General features: G+C 42.4%; 1 long non-coding RNA gene across 2 annotated transcripts; it reads right to left on the bottom strand.

Moving 5' to 3' along the window:
• Positions 1-77: 77 nt before the first annotated feature.
• LOC140470787 (uncharacterized) lies at positions 78-16,443 on the bottom strand. 2 transcript variants are annotated; one of them, XR_011956702.1, is made up of 5 exons: positions 16,296-16,443; positions 12,692-12,773; positions 4,955-5,036; positions 2,041-2,153; positions 78-1,414 (listed from the first exon to the last, which is right to left on the bottom strand). It is a non-coding gene; the product is annotated as an uncharacterized lncRNA (long non-coding RNA). The 2 variants fall into 2 exon arrangements; XR_011956703.1 differs by lacking the exon at positions 2,041-2,153.
• Between the last annotated feature and the right edge of the window lie 10,016 nt (positions 16,444-26,459).

Here is a 26,459-nt window from a genome sequence, read left to right as displayed (position 1 = left end):
GCTTCTGCAAATTGAAGCTGAGTTTGTATTTATAACTCCAGCATTTTGATAAAGGATAATACTTTGTACATTGCAGATATTGTCAGTAACAATGTCACTGCTGATATTACATTGTTTATGCCAGTTTCTTGCTAATCAATAGTTGCATTATATCTTAACAATTTATTGCTTTGCAAGTGACTCAGTATTTCATTCTGTAACTGCCAGTTTATTGTTTCTAATCTTCTATTTACTCAGTTTCAGTCAATCACTGGCATGACAGAGAGCAAATATCTCAACATCTCAAACTTTCTGATAAAATGGATGGTTAATTTTTTTTCACTCCATCTCTGATACGTCAGGGTAACTTATAACTGAATCGATCAGTATGTGATCTGTGAGCACACACATATATCAGTAAGTTACAGATAAAGTGCATGGTGAATTTTGCCTCCCAATCCTGTCATGCAGACACAGTGTATATGCTGTAGTTATTAATTTCTTTCAATCTTGTATCACTTTAAATATCTCAAAGCAGAACCATAAGAAGCATGAGAATTCTGTGACATTTCTATCTGTCTGCGTGTACTCTGTCATGAGAACAGATCACAAAGGCTTCAGCTATGGTCTTCATCTCATTTTGATGTTTAGTGCCCGTAACCAAAGACTCCCTTATGTATCAAAAAATGATACATGGGTGCATTAGCATAAATTAAGCTGATACCCAACCCTAATTGGTCTCTGTGGAACAGAAGGCTTCCTGTTCAAAACTGTGTCCCCTACTCTGGATTGTCTCATGAGCAGTGCCATCCTCCCAGCATCAACTCTGTCAACTCCCGTCAGATCATTTTTTTTTTGCTCTAAAGGTCATACATTGTTCTTCAAAACTCCAATGAGAATATACCCAACCATTTCATACTTACAATGAGAGCCTATGTATCTGCAGCTCTAAGCTTCTGCTATGTGAATATGTGAGTACAGGTATCCCAATAAGAATCTGCTTTATGCATACTTGAATGAAGTTATCTCCCTATACTTGTTGGTTTCTACTGTGTGAATATGACAGTTTCTGGTCTGTAAATGTGATAGTTTAATCAATCATCCATATCAGTTTCGGCATTGTTGAAGTGTGAACATAGTTATCAATGTCTACCTGCCATCTTCTGCTAAGTAAACATGTGGGGGTCCATATTGAAATGTACCTGTTGCTTTCAGTGACAGGAATTCATGACTGTAGTTATCAATCTTTCCTTGACAGTTTCTTCAATGTAAATGTATTGGTGTAGTTATCCATCTGTACTGATGAAGAGCTTTTAACCAAAGCGTCGATTCTCCTGCTCCTCGGATGCTTCCTGACCTGCTGTGCTTTTCCAGCACCACACTCCCGACTTAGTCCTCACCTTTGCAAATGCATTTGTACCTGTCAGTTTCTGATCTGTGAATATGGAAATGTAGTTATTGATCTGTCCATCAGTTTCTGTAATTTGAATATGACTGTCTAGTTATCTATCTCCCCCTGTCAGTTTCTGTGATGTGAAGATGACGGTCCAATTATCTATTTGCCCCTGTCAGATTCTGCTGTGTGAAAATGAGAGTGTCATTACCAGTCTCTACCTGTCAGCTTTTGCAACATCAATGTGATTTTAGTTATTAGTCTGCACCATTAGGTTCTAGTTGAATGTAAAAATGTAGTAATCAACCTGTGAGATTCTGCTCTGGGAATGTGGGTGTGTTATCAAATGTACTTGTCAGTTTCTACAATGTGAATGTGGTTGTGCAATCATCAGTCTATCCCTGACAGGTTCAACTATATGAATGGATGAGTGCATCGGTACCTGAAAGTATCTGCACCTGTCAGTCTGTGCTCTGTGAATAAGTGAGTGTACTTATATATTTGTCTCTGTTTAATATGACACTTGCAGAAACTGCAGGAGCTCTAGTTACTTCAAATCTCTGTTGCTCAACATGAATAAGGTTTCATCTATTGCCATCCATTTCAGGGTGGCATCATGGCACAGTGATGCCAGGGACACAGATTCAATTCCAGCCTTGATTCATTACCTGTGTGCAGCTTGCACGTCTTGCCTGTGTCTCCATGAGTTTCCTCAGAGCTCTAGTTTCTTTCTATGGTCCAAACATATGCAGGTTTGCTGGATTAGCCATGGTAAATTGTCCTGTATTATTAAAGGATGTGCAGTGTCAGTGCGTTAACAATGGTAAACATGGAGTTATGGGGATTGGGGGGGGGGGTCTACATCTGGGTAGGATCCACTTTGGAGAGTTGTTGCAGGGGGGATGGGCCAAATGACCGCTGTCTACACTGGAGAAATTCTATGTACTGTAAATGAAAGTGAGACTTTTTCTATCATTGTCAGTCTCAACAGTGTAAAGCAGTTTGAATAAAAGCTGTGGAAATTATCCAATGGTACAGGTTATGATTGTAAGTTATGTTCTGCATCTGTATTTTGAATTTATTGTTCTCATGATTATAACTAGATCACTTTACGAGAGCTTTCTCATTGTGTCCAATAACCTCTAGGTATCTGTCTGAATGTGTACCTTTTCATGTCAATATTTGATTTTCCTCTGGACAGGTTTTGGAAAGTGTAGGGGGTGATGGCTGTTCATGCTATGTTCCCCTGAGAATCCAAGTTTTTGGTACTGAGACTGGCTCTAATGCAACGAGGGGTACGTTGGCTTTGAAGAGATCATTTGCATTAGGGGATTCTGTAGTCCGAGGTACAGACAAGACATTTCTGTGGCCAGCAGCGATAAAGCAGAATGGTGTGTTGGTTCCCTGGTGCCAGGATCAAGGATGTCTCAGAGAGGGTGCAGAATGTTCTCATGGGGAAATAGGGGACAGTAAGAGGTCACTGTCCACATTGGAACCAATGATATAGGAAGGTAAAAGGTTGAGATTCTGAAGGGAGATTAGAGAGAGTTAGACAGAAATTTAAAAAGTAGGTTACTCCTAGTGCTACAAGTTAGTGAGGGCAGGAATAGGAGGATAGAGCAGATGAATGCATGGCTGAGGAGCTAGTGTATGGGGAAGGATTCACATTTTTGGATCACTGGAATGTCTTTTGGGTTGGAAGTGACCTGTACAAGATTACACCTAAATTAGAAGGGGACTAATATACTGGCAGGGAAATTTCCTCAAGCCGCTCGGGAGGATTTAAACTAGTAAGGTGGGGTGGGGGAATGGGAGGTAGTGAGGAAGAGATCAGTCAGAGACTGGTACAGTTGAGAATAGAAGCGAGTCAAACAGTCAGGGCAACCAGGGACAAGGTAGGACTAATGAATTAAACTGTATTTACTTCAAAGCAAGGGGCCTAACAGGGAAGGCAGATGAACTCAGGGCATAGTTAGGAACATGGCACTGGGATATCATAGCAATTACAGAAACATGACTCAGGGATGGGCAGGACCGGCAGCTTAATGTTCCACAATACAAATGCAACAGGAAGGATAGAAAGGGAGGCAAGAGAGGAGGGGTAGTGGCATTTATGATAAGGGATAGCATTACAGCTGTGCTGAGGGAGGATATTCCTGGAAATACATCCAGGGAACTTATTTGGGTGGAACGGAGAAATAAGAAAGGGATAATCACCTTATTGGGATTGGATTATAGACCCCCTAACAGGCAGATGGAAATGGAGAAAGAAACTTGTATGGAGATCTCAACTATCTGTTAGAATAATAGGGTGGTTCTGATAGGAGATTTTAACTTTCCAAACATAGACTGGGACTGCTAGAGTGTTAAAGGTTTAGATGGATAGCAATTTGTTAAGTACGTACAAGAAAATCTTCTGATTCAGTATGTGGATGTACCTATGAGAGAAGGTGAAAAACTTGACCTACTCTTGGGAAATAAGGCAGGGCAGGTGACTGAGGTGTCGGTGGGGGAGCACTTTGTGGCCAATGACCATAATTCTATGAGATTTAAATAATGATGGAAAAGGATCGACCAGATCTAAAAGTTGAAGTTCTAAATTGGAGAAAGGCCAATTTTGACAGTATTAGGCAGGAAAATGGGAAGCCTTCAGAAATGAGATAACAAGAATCCAGAGAAAATATATCCCTGTCAGGGTGAAAGGAAAGGCTGGAAGGTATAGTGAATGCTGAATGACTAAAGTAATTGAGAAATTGGTTAAGAAAAAGGAAGCATATGTCAGGTATAGATAGGATAGATCAAGTGAATCCTGAGAAGAGTATAAAGGAAGTAGAAGTATACTTAAGAGGGAAAGATTTAAAAGAGACTTAAGGGACAACTTGTTCACACAGAGGGTGGTACAGGTATGGAATGAGCTGCCAGAGGAAGTGGTGGAGGCTAGTACAATTGCAACATTTAAGAGGCATTTGGATGGGTATATGAATAGGAAGGGTTTGGAGGGATATGGGCCGGGTGCTGGCAGGTGGGACTAGATTGGGTTGGGATATCTGGTCGTCATGGACGGGTTGGAGCAAAGGGTCTGTTTCCATGCTGTACACCTCTATGACTCTATGAGACATAAGGGGCAGTTTTATTCTTAAACAAAGAGAGTGGTAGCAGTGGAACGCACTACCAGGGGTAGAGATGGAGGCAGATACAATAAGGGTATCTGAAGGACTTTTAGGTATCAAACGAATATGTAAGAAATGGAGGGTTATGGACCTAGGCCAGGCAGAAGAGATTAATTGCATTTTGGCGGCATGTTTGGCACAACATCATGGGTTGAAGGACCCTTTCCTGTCCTGTTCTGTTCGATGTTCAGATTATAATGCAGTGTATATTTTGGATGAGGATTAATTCACGTTGATTGAAACTGGGTAGGATGCATTTAGAATATAGATTAAAAAATATAAACTTCTATTTCCTGGTGTTTGACTCTTGGTTTGAACATATCTCTCTGGGAATGGAGCTCAATATGAACCTGACTCAATCCACTCTGTGACTGTGGAAAGCATGTTCTTCGCTCTGACAGCAGTTACGTACCTGCAATTTGTTCGAAGCAGCTGATCACACTTGGCTCTGTACCGAGGGAATATTACATTGTCCTGGTCCTTTGAGTACTTGCCTGGAGGAAGACAGAAGAGATACCTCCTGTAAATCAACATCAGTTGTGATTGACAACATCAATGTAACATTCAGTTAATGATCATTATGGATTTTTTTATTTAAAGCCAGCAAATTAAACAGAACCACGGGTCTGATTCCACGCCTGCCCTGAGCTGTTCCTTGTCCATTTTTTCTTAAAATTCTAAGCCCAAAGGAATGAGATCCAGAAGTGAAACAACACCCATACAGCTCCATAAATGGGGCCTACCTGATGCAAGTGGGTATGTGGATATGTGAGTTTGGTTATTGATCTATACCTGTCAGTTCCTGCTTGGAGAATGTGTGATGTAGTTATCAAACTGTAACATTCATTATATGGTCAATATATTTACATATTCACACTGTAAAGACTGGCAGGGTCCAATTGATAACTACTGAATCATAAGAATAATACAGCACAGAGGGGGCTATTCAGCCCATCTTGTCCATGCCAACCCAAAGACCCTTTCTCATCCCATCTTCTTGCCACAGCCCCTAGCCTTGCAGTTAACGGAAACTGAGGTGCAGTTCCAGGGATTTTTGATTAAAAGAGTTTAGGGTCTCTGCCTATACCACCAAATCAGGCAGCAAATTCCAGATACCCACTACTCTATGCATAAAAAAACATTTTCCTCACATATCATGTAATCCTACGCCACTTTGTTTGAATCAATGATCCCTGGTGTTTGAACTCTCTGCCAAAGGAAACAGGTTCCTCCTGTGTACTCGAATCCCTCCCTCTAACTATTTTGTGAAAAATCACACAACACTAGGTTATCGTTCAACAGGTTTATTTGGAAGCATGAGCTTTCGGAGTTCTGCTTATTCATTAGTAGCTCACTATTTAATATTCCTTAATGATGACACCTCTGTTCCAAAGAATATAACCCCAACCTCTTCAACCTCTCCTTATAGCTACGATTCACCAGCCCTGGCAACATTCCAGTAAATCTCCTCTGCACTCTCTCCAGAACAATGACGTCCTTCCTGTGATGTGGGGACATGACTGCAACAATACTCCAGTTGTAGCCTCACCAGTGCTGCCTTGTACGGTTTCATTGTTATATCCCTACCTTTGTATTCCATCCCTCTGCCCATGAAGGAGAGCAGTCCATGTGCCTTCTTTACAACCCCATCTACCTTTAGGGACCCATGATCTCTCACTTACCCTGCCCCCTCAGTATATTCCCATTTATTGTCTATTGCCATTTACTGTTTGACTTCCCAAAATGTATTCCCTCACACTTATCAGAGCTGAACTCCATCTGCCACTTTCCTGCCCACTCCACCAAACCATCTATAATACTTTTGGAGCTGACAGCTATCCACCACACTATCCACTAAATGGCCAATTTTTGCGTCATCTGCAAATTTCACAAATCTGCCCACCACATTCAAGTCCAAATCCTTAAATGTATAAAACAAACAGCAGAGGTCCCAACACTGAGCCATGCAGAGCACCACTTGAAACAGCCTTCCATTCACAAGAGCAGCCATCAACCATTACCATTTATTTCCTGTTACTAAGCCAACGTTGCATCCAATTCAACACATTACCCTGTATCCCATGGCTTTTACATTTTGAACCAGTCTGCTGTGGTGATGCTGATCCTTTAACAAGCTTGTAAAAGACACAGGCTCCGAAAAGTCTGACTTGATGGGTTTTAGGAACATTTCAATCATAGCTAACAGGTAATATCTCAGGCAAAAGGCTTCCACGTTTTTAAAAAGAATACTTGTACAATGAAAGGGGAATGTCCCAGTTTTCCCAGCTCAGCTTTTCTCTGGTTTGATTTGGTTTTTAACTGTCTGGCTATTGACTGAAAGCAGTCAGGCAGTTGAAACAGCTACTGAACCCAAAGCAGGTCCATGCTGGTACTCTCTCTCTCTCTCTGACATCTCTCCTGTAAGACCCTGTGTTTGATTTTACCTTTTTGTGCCAAAGGGTATTTGTGGGGATTATTGCAAGTATTGGGAACAGCATCATTAAGTTGGTATAATCTGTAGGGTTTTCGGATAGGTTAAGTTATTTAGTATTCTGTTCTCTTTTAAGGCAGAGGAGCATTTGTTTGTGTTTCATTTGATAATCTTGTAAATCAGTTCTGTTTTGTTTAAAAGTATTTGGTTTGACTAGCTACATCACTCCTAGAATAACTGAGTTACACCTGTTTAAAACAACTTGCAAAGTTAGGGTCTGGGCTCCTTGAAATGTTTTGAGGGGGTCTGGCCTGGTCCATACCAGTTAGGGGGCTCTTTGCAGGATTTGTTCTGTAGTTCTGATTTGGGATTAGGCTTGTTGGACTTGAAGGAAGCGAGTGGTAGATGTTACTGTCCTTTATCCAGGTTTTGAATTCAGTTGGTTTAAACTATGCTTAGGAGAGCAATGACTCTTTCAGTCATCAAGAGTTTCTGCAGGTGGATGAAGTGATTTTGGGCCTTTTACAAAAGGTGATTAAGGGTTAGCTGCTGGAAACAACAGACAATCAGGAATTGGGTCTGTGTCCTTCCATGAGGAAAGGAGAGATAATTACAGTAGTAACTCAGCATTTACATTTGTTGGAAACACCATCAGAATCTTCAGAGATGGCTAACATTCAATCAAAAATGTAGCAACTTGAGTTAGAGGCAAAAGACAAGGAAAGGGCAACGAAAATGAAATCTTTTGAATTATGATTAAATGCAGAAGAGAGCGCGAAGAGAGAGAGAAAAAAAGGGGAGAAAGGAAAGGAAGAAAGAGAGGGAGTTTGAACTTTGGAAATTGGCATTTAGACAGGAGTTCAAAAAGTCACTTCCTGAAGTAATGAGAATTCATGTGGAAGAACAGAGAGTTAAAACAGCAAGATTGGCAGCTGAAACGGCTGATGGTTATGAGTTGATCAAAGTTTGGCTTCTCAAACCAATTTCAATCCATGAGAGGTAGAAGTTGAGGATAAGAGAAATCCTCACATGGAAAGGAAATGCTGGATCACAGTGAAGGTCGGAAGGATGACTTATCACAGGGTAAAAAGGAAACCCTTGAAGGGGAAAGAGAAATTAAAAAGCTCTGGTGTTTTCCTTGCAATAAAGTAGGCTATGCGAAATCAGAGTGTTGGTGGGTCAGGAAAAATACTGGGAAACCAGATGTAGGAAACAGGATAAGGCAGTGAATTTTGTTGGGATGGTAACAGAAAGCACAGAGGAAGCTAGAAAGCTGCACCAGAATGTACAAGCTGGTCGGAGGTGCCAGATCTTCATACACCATCCACCTCTGAAGGTAGTGATTACTCACATAGACCAGGAGGATCAGGTAAAGTGGTTACAATATTAAGAGATAGAAATATCCTCTCAATCTGTGATGCTAAAAGATGAGGAGATATATACCTTTGAAGGACTACTGCCAGAAAATGTACTAGTAACAGGAATTCATGTTGACACAAGAAATGCTTAATTGTGAGTGTCCAGTGAAGAGTGGAGAAGTTGTGGTAGGAGTATTGGACAAACTCTCAGTTCTGGGAATACAATTTGTCCTTGATAATGATATTGTTGATTCACCGGTAGGAGTGCTGCCTACTGTTGTTGAAAAGCCAGTGAAAACTCAGGCAACTGAATTATTGCTGGACATATATCTTGAGATTTTTCCTGATTGTGTGGTGACAAAGTCACCAGTTGAAACAGGAGAGATCAAAGAGTACAGATAAGAAAGTTGACGTGAAATTAGCAGAGACCCTGTTTGGTTAGATGGTTGAAACAAACTGGGAAGACATAGCTAAGATAAATTAAGCACATTACAGCAGAAAGATGAAAATTTAAAGCAATTGTACCAAAAGGCCAACACAGAAAAAGAATCTGAATATATCCCTCCGTATTATTATCTTAAAAATGATGTCTTAATGAGGAAATGGAGACCATCACATATTCAGGCTGATGAGGAATGGACAGAACTGTATGAAGTTGTATTGCCAGTGGGTTATAGAGGGAGGTGTTGTGAGTAGTGCATGAGCTACCACTAGGAGGTCATTTAGGAGTGAGACTTTGTTTGGAAATCACATTAGTTAATTGTCAGCTCTGTCAGTAATGACTATTCAGTAAAAGATTGATGCTGTCCTTCTCAGTCACAGATAAACTCCATGTAAATGTGCTTCATCTGGGTTGGAGGATTTGAGTTAACGGGAGAATGGGCGGCATGGTGGCTAGCGCTGCTGCCTCACAGCGAGAGACCTGGGTTCAATTCCCGCCTCAAGCGACTGACTGTGTGGAGTTTGCACATTCTCCCTGTGCCTGCATGGGTTTCCTCCGGGTGCTCCGGTTTCCTCCCACAGTCCAAAAATGTGCAGGTCAGGTGAATTGGCCAAGCTAAAATTGCCCGTAGTGTTAGGTGAAGCTATAAATGTAGGAGAATGGGTCTGGGTGGGTTGTGCTTCGGCGGGTCGGTGTGGACTTGTTGGACCTGTTTCCACACTGTAACTAAGCTAATCTAAGCTGAACAGGCTGGAGCTGTTTCCCCTGGAGAAAGACTTTTATAGAGGTTCGTAAAATCATGAACAGCATGGATAAGTGGTGGAGGCTGGTACAACTACAATATTTAAAAGGCATCTGAATGGGTTTGTGAATAGGAAGGGTTTACAGGGACATGGGCCATGTGCTGGCAAATGGGACTAGATTGGGTTAGGATATCAGGGAGGGTATCGCAGCGACAGAAGCTTCCATTGTCGACGAAGATCTGCCTATCGGTCAGTATGGATGGAAATTAAGAACAGCAAGGGAGCAGTCACCTCCTTAGGGGTTTACTACAGGCCCCCCAATAGCAACAGGGAGATGGAAGAAAGCATAGGTTGGCAGATTTTGGAAAAGTGTGGACGTAGTAGGGTTGTTGTAATGGGTGACTTTAAATTTCCCAATATTGATTGGAACCTCCTTCAAGCAGAAGATTTGAATGGAGCTGTTTTTGTAAGGTGTGTTCAGGAGGGTTTCCTAAGTCAGTCCGTTGACAGGTCGACGAGGGGAGTGGTTATTCTAGACTTAGTGCTTGGAAACGAGCCAGGGCAGGTATCAGATCTTGTGGTGGGAGAGCATTTTGGTGATAGTGACCACAACTGCCTCACATTCTACATAGCTATGGAGAAGGAGTGGATTCGGCAAAATGGGAGGATATTTAGTTGGGGAAGAGGAAACTATGATGCAATTAGACATGAGTTAGGAAGCATGGACTGGGAGCAATTGTTCCATGGTAAAGGCACTATAGACATGTGGAGACTGTTTAAGGAACAGTTGTTGCAAGTGATGAATAAATATGTCCCTCTGAGACATAAAGAATGGGTAAGATAAAGGAACCTTGGATGACGAGAGCGGTGGAGTTTCTCGTCAAAAGGAAGAAGGTAGCTTACATAAGGTGGAGGAAGCTAGGGTCAAGCTCAGCTCTACAGGATTACAGGCAGGTGAGGAAGGAGCTTAAAAATGGTCTGAGGAGAGCCAGGAGGGGGCAAGAGAAAGGCTTGGCAGAACGGATTAGGGAGAACACAAAGGCATTTTACACTTATGTGAGGAATAAGAGAATGGTCAAAGAAAGAATAGGGTCGATCAGGGATAGCATAGGGAATTTGTGTGTGGAGTCTGAGGAGGTAGGGGAAGCCCTAAATGAGATTTTTGCTTCTGTCTTTATGAAAGAAATGAACTTTGTAGTGAATGAAACCTTTGAAGAGCAGGTGTGCATGCTGAAATGGATAGAGATAGAGGAAGCTGATGTGCTGAAAATTTTATCAAACATTAAGATTGACAAGTCACCAGGCCCAGACCAGATTTGTCCTCGGCTGCTTTGGGAAACTAGAAATGTAATTGCTTCGCCACTTGCGCAGATCTTTTCATCCTCGCTCTCCACTGGAGTTGTATCTGAGGACTGGAGAGATGCAAATGTAATTCCTCTCTTCAAGAAAGGAAATAGGGAAATCCCCGGCAATTACAGACCAGTAAGTCTCACGTCTGTTGTCTGCAAGGTGTTAGAAAGGATTCTGAGGGATAGGATTTATGACCATCTGGAAGAGCATGGCTTGATTAAATGCAGTCAATGCGGCTTTGTGAGGGGCAGGTCATACCTCACAAACCTTATCGAGTTCTTTGAGGATGTGACGAGAAAGGTTGATGAGGGTCGAGCTGTGGATGTGGTGTATTTGGACTTCAGCAAGGCATTTGATAAGGTTCCCCATGGTAGGGTCATTCAGAAGGTCAGGAGGAATGGGATTCAGGGGAATATAGCTGTCTGGATACAGAATTGGCTGGCCAACAGAAGACAGCGAGTGGTAGTAGAAGGAAAATATTCTGCCTGGAAGTCAGTGGTGAGTGGTGTTCCACAGGGCTCTGTCCTTGGGCCTCTATTGTTTGTAATTTTTATTAATCACTTGGATGAGGGGATTGAAGGATGGGTCAGCAAGTTTGCAGACGACAAAGGTTGGAGGTGTTGTTGACAGTATAGAGGGCTGTTGTAGGCTGCAGCGGGACATTGACAGGATGCAGAGATGGGCTGAGAGGTGGCAGATGGAGTTCAACCTGGATAAGTGCGAGTTGATGCATTTTGGAAGGTCGAATTTGAAAGCTGAGTACAGGATTAAGGATAGGATTCTGGCAGTGTAGGGGAACAGAGGGATCTTGGTGTGCAGGTACATAGATCCCTTAAAATGGCCACCCAAATGGACAGGGTTGTTAAGAAATATGGTGTTTTGGCTTTCATTAACAGGGGGATTAAGTTTAAGAGCCGTGAGATCTTGTTGAAGCTCTTTAAAACTTTGGTTAGACCGCACTTGGAATACTGCGTCCAGTTCTGGTCGCCCTATTATAAGAAAGATGTGGATGCTTTGGAGAGGGTTCAGAGGAGGTTTACCAGGATGCTGCCTAGACTGGGGGGTTTAATCTTATGAGGAGAGGTTGACTGAGCTCAGACTTTTTTCATTGGAGAAAAGGAGGAGAAGAGGGGACCTAATTGAGGTATACAAGATAATGAGAGGCATAGATAGAGTCGATAGCCAGAGACTATTTCCCAGGGCAAATGACTAACACGAGGGGTCATAGTTTTAAGCTGGTTGGAGGAAAGTATAGAGGGGGATGTTAGAGGTAGGTTCTTTACACAGAGTTGAGAGAGCATGGAATGCGTTGCCAGCAGCAGTTGTGGAAGCGAGGTCATTGGGGACATTTAAGAGACTCCTGGACATGCATATGGTCACAGAAATTTGAGGGTGCATACATGAGGATTAGTGGTCGGCACAACATCGTGGGCTGAAGGGCCTGTTCTGTGCTGTACTGTTCTATGTTCCATCTATGTTCTATGATATCTGATTGGCATAGACGAATTGGATTGAAGGGTCTGTTTCCGTGCTATACATCTCTATGATGCGATGGCTGTGAATAATAACTGATTGGAAATGGGGGTGATGTGCACTGAGAATGCAGAGAGAGAGAAACTGTGGATGAGCACAGTTTCCCTCAATCTCTACTTAGCAGCTAGATGGTTGTTGAAACTATGTAACAATATGATTTATTTGTTTATCTACATTGTAGAAAATGTTCTTATTAAATGCAGATTTTAATGCTGTCCCTGAGTGTCTATTTTGGATGAGGATTCAGTTTATCTATCTTTAACACTGGTGTAAACGTCAATGGGCTACATACCTGCTGTTTCCTCGAGGCAGCTGGTCACACTTCGCTTCGAACTGAGGAAGTATCACAGTGTCTTAGTCCCTCAGGTATTTGTCTGGAGGGAGACAGAGACACCACCTGTTTATCAACGTGAAGCGAGTCTGGCAATATTGATCAATGTCACATTCATTGCATATTCGTTTGGATAAGCCAGCAACTTAACCAGAACCACAGATCGGATTTCATTGTTGCACTGAGCTGCTCTTTGTCTGCAGATTGTGTTTGTTTTTCATATGATTCGATACCAATTGAGTGAGATGGAGAAACTGAGCAACAACTGCACAGCTCCATGAATGGGACGACTCACCACCGGGATACTAACACAGTTCAATATCTAACTCCCAAAACACCACCTGTTGAAGAGAGAAAGAAAGTTGCTATGTCTTTTTTTATCCAAGACACTATTTTTACAGGCCATGATTTGGAGATGCCGGTGTTGGACTGGGGTGTACAAAGTTAAAAATCACACAACACCAGGTTATAGTCCAACAGGTTTAATTGGAAGCACACAAGCTTTCAGAGCAACGCTCCTTCACAATCACCTGATGAAGGTGAATAAAAAGTTTCTGTGTCATACTTTTCTTGAGTCAAGAGCTGAGTCACGTCTGAGAACTTGATTTATAACTGTGGGCCCAGAGAACTCCCTTAGCCATCTGAGGAAATCTGCTTGGTGAATGTCAGAGACGTACAGCACGGAAACAGACCCTTTGGTCCAACTTGTCCATGCCAACTAGATATCCCAATCCAATCCAGTCCCACCTGCCAGCACCCAGCCCATATCCCTCCAAATACTTCCTATTTATATACCCATTTCGATGCCTTTTAAATGCTGTAATTGTACCAGCATCCACCACTTCCTCCGGCAGGTCATTCCATACAAGTACCACCCTCTGCATGAAAATGTGCCCCTTAGGTCTCTTCTATATTTTGTCCCTCTCACCCTAAACCTATGCCCTCTAGTTCTGGACTCCCGCACTCCAGGGAAAAGACTTTGTCAATTTATCCTATCCATGCTCCTCATGATTTTATAAACCTCTATAGTGTCACCCCTCAGCCTCCGATGCTCCAGGGAAAATAGCAACAGCCTATTCAACCTCTCCCGATAGCTCAAACCCTCCAAACCTGGCAACATCCTTGTAAATCGTTTCTGAACCTTTCAAGATTCACAATATCAAATTCCTATAGGAAGGAGACCAGAATTGCATGCAATATTCCAACAGTGGCCTAACCAATGTATGTACAGCTACAAGGTGACCTCCCAACAACTGTACTCAATACTGAATGTTTTTGGGTAATTGTCAATCTAAGTCTGCCAGTTTCTGCTATGTGAGTATGAGAATTTACCTTTTAAACAGTCCCTGTCAGTTTTTGCTTCATGAATGTTTTGTTTAGTTAAGAACCCTTCCCGGTCAGGCTCTGTAATGTAAATGTGAGTGCATTTATCAATGTTTGCATGACAGAATTTCTTTTGTGAACATGTGAATGTGGTTATCAATTTTACCTGGTGGTTTATGTTCTGTGAGTATGAAAGTGTAGTTATTAATCTCTAAATGAAAACCAAAAGAACTGCAGATGCTGGAAATCAGAAACTAAAACAAATTGCTGGAAAATCTCAGCAGGTCTGACAGAGTCTGTGGAAAGAAATCAGAGTTAAAATTTCCAGTCTAGTAACCCTTCCTGTAGCCAGGAAAATGTTAGATTTTCTGCAGAAGATAGGGTATGTTGAAGGGCAAGGAAGTAAATGGTGGATGGATATAGAACCAAAGAGAGAGAAGAACAGTTGAACAGATAAACTAGTGGATCACAGTCAGATGAGGATAGTAATAGCTATTAATGGAGACTGTTAGTGAGTTTTGGTGTACAACAGAAGACCCTGTGATAACACTGCGTGGTGAGAGGGGTTTTGGGTAATGATACGGGAGAGCTCTAGCTCTAAAGATGTAGAATTCAATATTGAGTCCAGAAGGCTGTCGAGTTCCCAAGCAGAAAATGAGGTGCTGTTCTTCCAGCTTGCACTGAACTTTGCTGGAGCACTGCAGCAAGTCTGAGACAGAGATGTTGGCCAGGGTACAGGGTGGTGTGTTGAAGTGGTATGTAACTAGAAGCTCAGGGCATTTTGTTCTGGACAGAATGTAGGTGTTCTGCGCAGTGGACACCCAATCTACACTCAGTTTCCCCAGCACAGAGAAGACCAAATGGTAGCTAGGAAAATGCACACAATCAGTTCTGAGGAGGGGTCACTAGACCTTAAATGCTAAGTCTGATTTCCCTCCACCAATGCTGCCAAACCTGTGGATTTTCCAGCAATTTTCATTATTACTTTCTACCTGTCAGTTTCTGTGCTGTAAACATGAGTGTCATTATCAAACTGTACATGTTAATGTATGTGATTTGAAACAGGGAGTGTTATTAATCTGTTCCAATAAGTTTTGATGATGAGGATGTAGTTATCAGTCTTCCTCTGAGATGTCCTGCCATGTGCACATGTGCATGATTGACCAATCTGTCCCTGTTATATTCTGCTCTGGGTATCTCAGGATGGAGTTATGAATCTGTATCTGTCAGCATCTTGTTTATCAATGTGTAAATGTATTAACCAGACTGTAGCTGCCAGTGTTTGCTAAGTAAATGTGTTAGTTTAGTTGTGAGTGTGAGTGTGAGACTCTCCCTTTCAGTTTCTGCAGAGTGAATATGTGAGAGCAGCTATCAATCTACACCTGTCAGTTTCTGTTGTGTCCACATTGGTGTTTTGGAATTGATCTATACTTGTCAGTTTCTGCTGTGTGGCTGTGAGAGTCAAGTACTCAATCAGTACCAACTACTTCAACTCTTTTATGTGTGAAAGTTGCTTAATTCTCTGGCAGCCAATAATATTCTAAGAGTCCAATCATCACCGGGAATCTATGGTTGATTGTCAGGAAAATCCATCTGGTTCACTAATGTCCTGTAAGGAAACTGCTATCCTTGTGTCTCCAGACCTGCAGCAATGTGGTTGACTCATAACTTCTCTTAAGCAGTTAGGGATGGGCAATAAATACTGGCCTAGCCAGTGATGCTCTTATCCCATGAATGAATTTCGAAAAACAGAATCCTCTGTCACTGAGATTCATTCTGTGATAGTAGTTTTTAAGCGTGTTGTGACTGGGCCTTAAACTCTTTTGCATTTGGTGATTTATGACAGAGTCACAGAATTGTTACAGCCATTCAGCCCATTGAGTCTGCTCTGGGACATTCTGTTGTTCATCTGTTCTCCACACTAATTTCCACTAATTGTTGGATAACGGGCACTTGATCACATTTAGATACATTGCCTTTTATTTCCCAACAATTCAACGTCTATTCGCAACAAACAGCGTGAAACAGAAGCCAAACAATGAATTCCCATCAATGTTTAGGGGATTAAAAACCACAAGAATGTCCCACAGCAGCTTCTTCCCGCTCTGCCTCCCTCAGCAGGCCCACACACAGCCCGAGAAAGGCCTCTCTCTTCCCCCCAGCCCGCTCACTCCAAGTTCCGGGACCAGTTCCTGCTCCGCTCGGCCTCTTACAAACAGCCCCCGGTTCTCCCTGAACTCACCCCGAATCAATCCCGGTCTCGGAGCCCCCTCTGTGTCCCAGACTCCCATCCCGATGTGCTGCTGGAAGGAGCCTGCTGTTCCCTCCCTTCCCTGGGCGCTGATCTCTCTATTGCGGTCTGTTTCAAACAAACCTCTTGTACTCACTGAGTAAATGCTCCTCAATGGCAGCGCTGGGGGAGGCCTCACGCATGCGCTCCTCTACTCAGGGACAATGAACATTGGAGGAGGGACAGCAACGCGCATGCGCTATTGTTCCCAATGCCTCCCAGAAACAAACATCAATTGGTCATTTCCCCCAATTCCCTTTTCTCCCAGTTTGACCAAAGGAACTGGGACTGTGGGGGAAAGGGTAGAGAAGGTTTCAAGCTGGGACATTGTCCCTTTATGAAGCTCCAATGGACCCTATTCCCGGGTCATGGTAATAATTCCTCCCTCCGGCTCTCGGACAATCTGATCAGGGGGCGGGGAAACTGGCGGCCACTCGGCCCATCCAATAACATTACGTCTGATCTTATGTTAACTGTGGTATTCAATCCTGCTGACCTTCAACCACAAATATTAATTCCCTTAAGAAATGAGCATAAGTGGAAAATAGTAAGACAAATGAAATAAGTGGAACACTCTTACTAAGGCAGAATGTAACTGTAGGAGAGAGTCTTGCATCACAGTGTTAGTCCCTGTTTCTGGTTCAGGAGGCGTGTGCAAAAAATCAAACCTGGAGCAGGGGTGTGCAATAACGTTTCTGGGCCTCGATTTAGTGTATCGTGGACAACAGATGTTAGTATCAGGTATGCTGCAGACAGAAACCTTGTGATGTATTGTATGGCACGACGAGAGACCCCAGGTGTTTTTGGTTATTCGCTCTGGGGACGTGGACTGAGCTGGCTGAGCTTCGCCTTTATTTCCCTTTGAGCAGGCGGTGGTGAGCCACCTTCTGGAACACCTGTTGTCCATGTCCTCCCCACAATACCATGAACAGGGAATTCCAGGGTCTTGATCAAGTGACAGTGAAGGAAGTGGGATCTATTTTCAAGTGATTATGGTGTGTGGCTTAGAGAGAAACTTGCCCTCTATCAAGGTGATGTCTCCCTACATCAACTACATTTAACTTTTGTGATGGAGGTTACCCTGAATTTGAAAAGTTTTACAATTTACAAATTATTACTTTTGTAAACTTAACAAAACTTTAGGGTTCTGTGGGATAATATTTCATCCCAAGAATAGGCATACAAATTGGGAAGAAAATAAACAGACAAACATAAAGCCTGGGAACAATTTAGAATTCAGTGCAGAGGATTCACAGTAAGCTTAAAATCAACTTCGTGGACTTCACCAGTTTCCACATTTCCCCTCCCCCCACCTTACACCAGTTCCAATCTGCCAGCTCAGCACCATCCTCATGACCTGTCCTACCTGCCAATCTCCCTTCATATCTATCCACTCCACCCTCCTCTCTGACCTATCACCTTCATCCCCACGTCCATCCATCTATTAAAATCTTAACTACCTTCTCCCCAGCCCCACCCTGCTCCCATTTATTTCTCCACCCTGGAGGGTCCCAGCCTTACTCCTGATGAAAGGGTTTTGCCCGAAATGTTGATTTTCCTGCTCCTGGGATGCTGCCTGAGCTGCTGCACTTTTCCAGCACCACTCTAATCTTGACTCTGATCTCCAACATCTGCAGTCCTCACTTTCGCCACAATTTCGAATTCAGCAAACGATGAGATAAAGGGCATTGATTAAGAAAGAGAAAATGAGGACTTGAGTAAGCTTGCAGATGTTTTGAAAAAGAAACTATCTGTTAAAGTACTGATAAATATGTAAAGGGGAAATGGAAAAAAAAACATGGGTTGGTGACTACAAAGACAGGTCTCTTACGATCAAAAAGAGGTAGTCCATATTAGGGAGCAAAAATGGCTATCCATTCAAATATGTAACTATTGTTCACTGATCACAAAGAACGACACAAATGATACACCAGGAATGTTGGGGAACACAGAGTTCAGTGAGAGGGAAAAACTGAAACAAATCAGTATTGTTTGGAAAATTGTGTTGGGACAATGGATAAGATTGAAGCTGGGAAACAGCAGGGCCTGGTCATCCACATCCCAGAGTACTTAACATAGTGGTCCCAGAAATAGTGAATGGTCATGTTCCAAGATTCCATAGACATTGCAATATGTTCCACAGATTATGAGTTAGCTAATGTGACCAATCTATTTGAAAAGCAAGTTAGAGATAATCTGGGAATTATAGGCCACTCAGCCGGCAGGGAAAAAAAAACTTGCAGAGTATCTGCGGAAAAAGAGAGATTGGGACCAAACAAAGTCAGCATGGATTCGAAATGCCTGTTCCTGTGTCATAATGTTCTGTTATCAGCTTAGCAAATCTGCTGGGATAGAGATGATAAGCAGATGGTGTCATTCAGATGTTTCTTTTGACAAAATCTTACATAAAACAAAACAAAGAACATGGTGTTGAGATGGATTTAAAAAACTGGTTGGCTGAAAGAAAACACATAGAGGGAATAAATGGATCATTTTTTCCAATGGCAGGTAATGACTAGGAGTCATGGCAAGAATCATGATTAGAATCCTACTCTTCACAATATAGTCACAATGATTTAGAAGAGGAAACTAAATGTAATATTTCCAGATTGACAGATGACATAAAACTAGTTCAGATGGTGAGCTGTGAAAGAAAATGACTGAGTTGAGGAGAAGTCAATGAGCAAAAGCAATGTTACATGGATAAATGTAAAGTTTTTAGTAAGGGCAGTCAGAGTTGATAGAAATGAAACTGGAAAAGCACAACATCAGAGGAGCAGCAAAGTCAATGTTTTATTTGCAAGTACAAATAAATCATAAATTAGACATAGACAACTGGAGTGAAAAGCATCTCTTGAACATTATGCAAATAGTAAGGGCATTCTTGAGAAGGATATTAGGAAATCAAAGAGGGAGATACCAGATAGTCTTGGCAGATAAGGTTAAGCATAATTCAATGAGATTCTACAAGATCATTCAAAGCAAGTTAACAATGAGGGAGAGAAAGAGAGTAGGGCACCTTAAAGATCAAAGAGGTAGTTGTTGTTGTTATCGGAGCCTTTTCCCTCGAAAGGGAATGCAAACTCAGCAGGCAGGCAGAACTCAGGCAAGTGGAGGTTTATTCATGCAAAACCCAGTTAAAGCAGGGACAAAGGATCCTCTCCAGAGACCAGCCTGGAAAGGGAGATCATGACACACTCAATTTATAACATAAAGCAGTATTTTTATAAATTTGCTGATAACAATCGCATACAACCTGATCACTTTGATCCTCCCTCACACTTCGTAAACCCAATCCTATAAGACACTGAATCAATGACATGCATTCCTTTAACAGGCCTCAGCTTCCCATGACCACATGGTATTGAACAGACACTATAATCACTCATCCTTGCCATCTTTCTATGCGTCCTCCTCATTCACATTCCAAAGTTAATTGCTTCAGGCGTCTTAGGCTGGCTTTATCTGTGAGTCAGTTTGAATTCTGTTATTCATTGTATCGCATGTGCTTTCTTTATGAAATTCTGTTTTTCCTCTTATATTTCCCATTGTCCTAATTATGTGTGTTAAAAATACCAAAGACATTTAGTTTTAACTAGTTGCTATAAGATTTGTAAGAATGCTTTCTGTTCTGGTTAGTTAGGTTTATGTCTGTTTTAAAAGACTTGCAGCATAGATACATGGAACCAAAACATTTATGCCTGTGTGTGAAAGTTAGTAAGTTTTCAGGCGTACCCTCATTTGCCCTGGTCAAAATAAATTACTCACAGCCATTAATGACAATGTACTAAGGGTAGACATTTGTCAGCCATTTTGTGGGAGCAGACATGGGCCATTTTGTTACCAGCAGATCCAGTTCACCTCTGCAGTTCTGTTCGAATTTCAGAAGATGCGAGGCAGAAAATGAAATTTCACATCAGTTTTTACTGGGAAACAGGCAAACTCAGGAAAATGAATATTGATGTTTTGCAAAGAGTTCACATTACAGAAGAGGAAATGCTGGAGGACTTTGAAAACAAAGTTGGATAATCTCAGAGACCTGATCTCGTGTATCCCAGGACATTGTGGGAAGTTAAGGAGGATATTGTGGTGCCCCTTGCAGAAATATTTGTATCATCTGTAACTATGGTGAGGTGCTGGATGATTGGATATTGGGTAATATTTTGCCATTATTTTAAGATGGGATGTAAGGAGAAGCCTGGGAAGTATAGACCTGTGAGTCTGACTTGTGTGATGGGTCCATTGTTGGAGGTGAATCTGAAAGATAGGATTCAAATGTACGGTTTTGGGGAGGAGTTGTAGGAGAGGGCAAGGAATAATTATGAATTATGAATAATCAGGATTGTTTTGTAGAAGGAAATTATATTTCCCAAAGTTGATTGAGATCGTTGAGGGAGTATCCAGGAAGATTGAGGGCACATTGGTAAACATTATTGACTTGAAGTTTGGTAAAGCCTTTTACAAGTTTCTACATGGTAGACTAAATAGCAAGGTTAGATTACATGGGATTCAGGTTGAGTGTGCCATATGAATATAAAATTGGCATAACAGCAGGAGATGGAAGGGAGGTGGACAGTTGCTTATTAGACTGGATGCAAGTTACCAATGATGTTCCACCCCAATCAGTGGTGGGTCTGCTTTTTTGTTTGTTTTTTTCTGTAAATGATTTCAATGAAAATACAGAAGGCATGGTTAGTAATTTTGCAGATGTCATCAAAATTGGTGATATAGTGGACAGTGAAAGCTATCTCAGATTAGAAACAAAATCTTGATTAAATCAGTCAATGGCGTGAGGAATGGCAGATGAAGTTACAGAGACATTGCATATTTACAAAACAAACAAAGGTAGGGCCTTGGGTAGTGCAGTTGAACAGAGAGACCTCGTTGGCCAGCTGCATATTTTTGAAGTTTGCTTCACATGCAGACAATGTGGTGAAGAAAACATCTAGCGTGTTTGCCTTCATTGCTCAGACCTTTGAGTACAGGAGTTGAAAGGTCGTATTGAGGTTGCATAGGATGTTGAGGAGTCCTCTTCTGGATTACCATATTAAGTTCTATCACCCTGTTATCAAAAGTATACTATTGAGCTGGAAAGGGTTCAGAAAAGGTTTACTGGGATGTTGATGGGAATGGAAGATTCCATTATAATAGGCTGGGACTTCTGTTCTCTGGAGCCTAAGACTTGATGGGTGATAGAGTTTTGACAATCATGAGAGTTAAATGTAAGGAGAATAGTATGTGTCTTTTTCTATGGTAAGAGACTGCAAGGCTATGAGACACATTTTTAAGGTAAAAGGAAAAAGATTTTAAAAGTAAGTTTTTTTTTAAACTGCATAGATTGTGTGGAATTAACTTCGAAAGGAGATGATGCATATGGACACAGTCACAATGTTGAAAAGACATTTAGATAAGTATATCATTAAGATTTTGGAGGATCTGTTTCTGTGCTATTTGACTGACCCTTGCAGTGAGACAGGTGTTCTGGTTTGATCTCCGTTCATTTTGAAAGCTTCGAAACGACAGCAGAAAGTCTCACTCAGAGCACTGTGCAATCAAACAACACCCTCGGTGTATGGACATTTAACTGTAAAATGAATCTAACCGTGGAATTCAAAGATAGGGCAATTCTGTTTGGCAGAGGTGGGTATTGCAGATGCTGGAGATTAGAGGGGTGCTTGAAACGTACAGCAGTTTAGGTAGCATCCGAGAAGCAGGAAAATCGATGTTTCAGGCAAAAGCCTTTCCTTTTGTGCAAAATGTCGATTTTCCTGCTCCTCGGATGCTGCCTGACCTGCTGTGCTTTTCCAGCACCACTGTCATGTTGACCCACTTCTTCTGTTTGCCAGAGATCAAAATCAGGGACATACCCCTCAGGGGCAAGTAGCTCCAGAACTGGTCCCGTATTAAACAGCAACTTGACCAACTCGAAGAAGCTGAAAAATGACTGTTGCATCCATTATGCTCCCTATCTACGGCCAGGGAAAGGAATCTATACAGGAACTCATTCGAGAATAAAACACGGAGGGTCAGCGACCACTCATTATAAACTTACTCGCGGCACTGGGCAATTCAGCTCTTCCCAAATACAATTCAAGATAACGTGAAACTGCCTGTGGGCGGGAAGTACAGGGACTGAGTGAATCATTTATAAGACGATAATTAAAGACACGGACCACAGACATCTACAAGCAATAAAAATAATGTACTCCGAGCACTGTTAAGATAGCGTTGTATCACTATTCCATGATACACTTTTCACGCTCCTTGTGCTGCGGCTCAAACGGTTGACGGCCATGAGGAAAGGTTTCATATTAGATCACACACAGTAACAGTACAGTAGTGTACAAGGCAGGGACTGACAACGATATCAGGTAAAGGAAGGTAATTCAACCAGACAGACTGGAGTGTTCAGCTCCTTTCACAGATGCTGTGAGTGGCTCTTAAAAGAGCCTTTGGTTTGTCAAATTCAAGAATGGTTCCTTCACTTTTTAGTGGCGCCATATTCTTCCTCACCATGGCGAGGAGTCACTGATAAAACTACACAGTGACATCAACAAGTTTCATCCCACCATCAAACTCACCATGGACTACTCTCGGCTATCAGTCTCATTCTTGGACACATGCATCTCCATCAAGGATGGACACCTCAGCACCACACTCTACCACAAACCCACAGACAACCTCCCAATGCTACACTTCTCCAGCTTCCACCCAAAACATATTAAAACAGCCATCCCCTATGGACAAGCCCTATGCGTACACTGAATCTGCTCAGATGAGGAGGAACGTGACAGACACCTGGAAGTACTCAGGGATGCCCTCACAAGAGCGGGGTACAATGCCCAATCCATTGACCGCCAGTTCCAACGTGCCACAGCAAGGAACTGTAATGACCTCCTCAGGACACAGACAAATGCTGCAACCGACAGGGTATCCTTCATTGTTCAGTATTTTCCAGGAGCTGAAAAATTACGCCATGTTCTTCGGACCTGCAACACATTATCAATGAGGATGAGTACCTCACCAAGACCTTCCCCACATCTCCACTACTTGCCTTTTAAACAACTGCCAAACCTCAAACATATCGTTGTTCATAGCAAGCTGCCCGGCTCTCAGGACAACTCCATACAACCCTGTCATGGTAGGCACTGCAAGACGTGTCAGAGTGTGGACATAGATACCACCATTACGCGTGGGAATACCTCCCACCTTGTACATGGCAGGTACTCATGTGACTCAGCCAACGTTGTCTATCTTATATGTTGCAGGAAAAGGATGCCCGGAGGCATGGTACATTAGGGAAACCGAGCAAAGGCTACGACAACGGGTGAATGGGCACCGCTCAACAATCAACAGACAGGAGGGTTCCCTCCCAGTTGGGGAACACTTCAGTGGTCAAGGACATTCAGCCTCTGACCTTCGGGTTACCATCCTCCAAGGTGGACTTCGGGACAGGCAGCAGAGAAAAGTTGCCGAGCAGAGGCTGATAGCTAAGTTCGGGACCCATAGGGAGGGCCTCAACCGGGACCTCGAGTTCATGTCACATTACAGGTGACCACCATTGCACTATACACACACACACAGATACTCCTACACACGCACACTCTCTCTCACACACACTCTCTCTCACACACACAGGCACTCCTATACACAAGGACACACATATACATGGACGCGTACACAGACACCAACACACACCCTTACAGACATACATAGAGTCTCACATGCACTCCCTCACAGACTTAAGACACTCTGCACCCACTACACACACATACACTTTCTCACACTCACAACCCCCAACTCAGACAGACACACACACAGACAAAGACTCACATGCGCACATATATTTTGTGAGGTGAATTTGTACTTGTAGGGTTACATTGTACTTTGCTCAAAAACTGCATGCAATCATGTCGAACTCTGAGCTCAAAAACTGCATGAATTCATGTAAAACTCCGTTATGTCACTTTTTAGATAAGAATCAATCTAAACATCATGGCAGAGACAGAGAACACAGGGGCCAACACCTTCAACATATTGTCTAGCTATCACCATTGTTAACAGCTAACCCGAAAATGCAACTTTTTAAAAAAAATGTTGTGTGATTTGCACATGAAAGAAGTGAAACTATCACGGTATTCTAACAGCTGAAAGGCTTAACAGACAATCAATTTTTCAATGTATAATTTCAGTTACATCACACTGTAAATTTTTGCCACAAATTCTGTGTGTTAGGATTAAGCCCTCCACTACCACCTGATGGAGGAGCGACGCTCCGAAAACTAGTTTGCTTCCAATTACACCTGTTGGACTATAACCTGGTGTTGTGTGATTTTTAACTTTATACACCCCAGTCCAACATCGGCATCTCCAAATCAAAATGGTAGCAGTTTGTGTACTCATTTTTCACCATCTCAAAACCAAGAAATGCTGGTAGAGGATATAGTATATATACTTTTATAACATTTCTGGTTCAGTGAAAGTAGAAATTGTCTCTAGTTTACCATAATCTTCAAAACCCAGCCACTTTTAAATATTGCGAGTGTTTCCCTTGCTTATAGTATGGAGTGAAGGTCTGCCCACACTTTTTGAATCTTTTTACCTCATTTGAATTTATTAATAATCAACAGTGTTTGCAATCATCAGAATCATAGATGCAACATGTCTATATCAACTAAATTAACAATAGAATTGGAAGATGGAATGTTACACTGATGGCTAATTGCATTATCTTTCATCTTGTTTTGAGCGGATGCCTAAATTTTAGACCCTGGGACGACATTCAGTTAATTGTCCCAGTATAGAATCTAAATGTGTGAAAGTGGTCCTTTCTGGCCTTGATCTGTGTGGCAAGGAGCCATTCACTCTGGGTCTAGCAGCACTCACATGAGGAACATTGCCATTCATTGTCCTGAGTGTTTCTTTGATGCCACAAAGATAGGTGGAAGGACAGGTAGTGTTGAGGAAGGGGTGAGGCTGCAGAAGGATTTGGACAGACTTGGAGAGTGTGCTACAAAATGGCAGATGGTATGCAATGTGGGAAAGTGAGAAGTTATGTACTTTAGTGGGAAGAATAGAGACAGAGACTGTTTTCTAAATGGGAAAAGATTTAGGAAATCTGATGCAAAAAGTGACTTGGGAGTCCGAGTTCAGGATTCTTTTCAGGTTAGCGGGCAGGTTCAGCTGGCAGTTGGGAAGGCAAATGCAGTGTTAGCATTCATTTGAAGAGGTGTAGGACACAAGAACAGGGACGTGCTGCTGAGGCTGTATAAGGCTCTGGTCAGACCACATTTGGAACATTGCGAACAGTTTTGGGCCCCCTATCTGAGGAAGGATGTGCTGAACTTGGAGGAGGTTCAGAGGGAGTTTACAAGAAAAATCCCAGGGATGAAGAACTTGTCATGTAAGGAGAGGTTGAGGACTCTGAGTCTGGAATCAATGGAGTTTAGAAGGGTGAGGGAGAATCTGATTGAAACTGGGAGAATTCTGCGAGTCCCAGATCGAGTGGACATGGAGAAGATGTTTCCACGAGTAGGAGAGACTAAGACCTGAAGGCACAGCCTCAGAGTGAAGGGAACTACCTTTAGAACTGAGATGAGGAGGAATTTCATCAGTCAGACAGTGGGAAATCTGTGGAAAACATTACTGCAGACGGACGTCATTATGTCTTTAAGACAGGGATAGATAGATTATTGATCCGTAGGAGGATCAACCATTAAAAAGAGAAGGCAGGAGATTGGGGTTAAGAAACATATCAGCTCTGACGGAATAGTGGAGCAGACTTGATAGGCCAAATGGTTGCTATATCTTATGGTCTTGGTTACTAAGTTGGCTACGTATAACAGTTGATCTTTCGTAATTACACCGGCACCACTCCCCACCTCTTCCTCCGCTACATTGATGACTGCATTGGCGCCACCTCATGCTCCCACGAGGAGGTTGAGCAATTCATCAACTTCACCAACACATTCCACCCTGACTTTAAATTTACCTGGACCAACTCTGACACCTCCATCCCCTTCCTGGACCTCTCCATCTCCATTAATGAAGTGTGTTTTTGTGGCTAGCTGCTGCTCTCTCCCTCATAGCCTTACACATGGATGAAAAAAGAAACAC

Source organism: Chiloscyllium punctatum, chromosome 52, assembly GCF_047496795.1.
Source record: "Chiloscyllium punctatum isolate Juve2018m chromosome 52, sChiPun1.3, whole genome shotgun sequence".
NCBI lineage: Eukaryota > Metazoa > Chordata > Chondrichthyes > Orectolobiformes > Hemiscylliidae > Chiloscyllium > Chiloscyllium punctatum.
The sequence above is the reverse complement of the archived record's forward strand: the minus strand, read 5'-3'. Positions and strand labels throughout refer to the sequence as shown.